The sequence below is a fragment of the Neovison vison genome, chromosome 4, assembly GCF_020171115.1.
Source record: "Neovison vison isolate M4711 chromosome 4, ASM_NN_V1, whole genome shotgun sequence".
Lineage (NCBI taxonomy): Eukaryota > Metazoa > Chordata > Mammalia > Carnivora > Mustelidae > Neogale > Neogale vison.
Genome location: NC_058094.1, coordinates 161,655,377 through 161,657,187, shown reverse-complemented (window position 1 = coordinate 161,657,187; position 1,811 = coordinate 161,655,377).

Here is a 1,811-nt window from a genome sequence, read left to right as displayed (position 1 = left end):
ATTTATTTATTTGAGAACAGGAGTGGGAGGGAGTGGGAGAAGCTGGTTCCCCACTGAGCAGGAAGCCAGATTTTGGGTTCCATCCCAGGACCCTGGAATCATGAGCTGAGCCAAAGGCAGACACTTAACTGACTGAACCACCCAGGTGCCCCTGACCTCTTCTTAACTAATGACATCTACAATGATCCTATTTCCAAATAAGGTCATATTCTGAGGTCCTGGTTTTACAACTTCAACATATGAGTTTTGAAGGGACATAATTCAACCAAAACAGTTTCAAATAACTATTTTTTAAGAGAAAAATAGAATTTACTAAAAAGGGGGCAGTTTTGAAAAGCCTCCGTGATTAGAACTGCTTGACCATCCCGAGCGCTGCAGCTGGGGAGAGTGGACTCTATTTCTTCCATCTTTGGACAACTCAAGTCAAGATTCAAAATCCTAGCAAAGTTCATTTGGCATACGGTGGGTCATATGCCCACTCCTTGGTGGCATGGGACAGTGGTATGGTGACGAGACGGAGTTTTGGTAGGAGGGGTCTCTTTGGTTTTCATAGCAGGAAGGCAGGCACTTGGATTTGCTATTCTGCCCGTAAAAGAGGGATGTAGTTAATTCCTCTAAAGAAATCTGAGACCTGGGAATGTCAGAGGTGGGGAATGGATGCTAGGCAGCCAAAAAGAAAAGAAAAAAAAGCCTTTTTTTTTTTCCCCCAAAAAGAGAAAGTAAACTCGTAAGAGGAATAGTTTCTTTCTTTCTGGTGTGAATGTTAGACCCAATAATAATCAAGTTCAGAGATATTTTAGGCAAATATGAATTGAAGTTTTGGGAAACATTTTGATCATACTACATAATGACTTTTTTTTTTTTTCCCCTGATGATGTCCCTTTAGAATAGGTTCTTTTATATTAAAATAGGCCATCTTTAGTGGGCCTATAGTTATAAGTTTAGTGGGACATAGTTTAGTGGGACATAGTTATATGTCCATCTTTTGTGATAAATATTTCCTGGAAGAGGAGAGACAGGTATTAGGCTTTTGTAATTCTTTCAGTTTTTGTTTTTTCATACCCATCATTGGACCTAAGGGGTCACCTGTGTGCTTACATACAGGAAGCAGAACCAATCCTTAGTAAAATGCAATCTGATTGCCTCCCAGGCCCAGTGACCCAAAGTCTTTATCTACTGTGCCTGCTAACTTACTCACCCCCTGCTCTAACTCATTTTCTTAAAATAGCAGTAAAATTCAGTGTATGGGCTTGAAATTCCTTTGGTTCCACAGGATGGACCAAGCTGAGTAACATATTTCCTCTGAACCTCAAGATCCTCTAGTGTGAAGTGGCAATGATACCTCACAGGGGATAACATGCTCACAGGGTTTGTGCAAGACTAAGACCAAGTGCAACTCTATCAACCTGAGAATGTGGATTTCTGTGGTGACAAGTCAGGTTGTGTTAACATTTATCATCGGCTTTTGCTGGCCAGCTGTTTTCATCTTCAAAACCACTGTACCTCACACCTTCCAATCTCTCCTCCAAAAATCCATCCAAGTGTTTCTAGAATTCCCAGGGCAACCTCTCATATCCCCACAACAGCTGCCAGCTGACATCTTGTTGGTAACATTTGTCTGTCAGCTTCTCTAGGAAGACATCTCTCCTCTGCTGCTTTTGCTGTAAAGACACAGCTTCTACTCTCTGCATATACACTGTCAGTCTGATCCTTGGATTCCTTGGACTTCTTAAATCTAGCTGAAAGTACTAAACACTCTCTAGGGGACACTGGATTTGAAAAGTGAATTCGAATATGTGAGTTACAGCCCC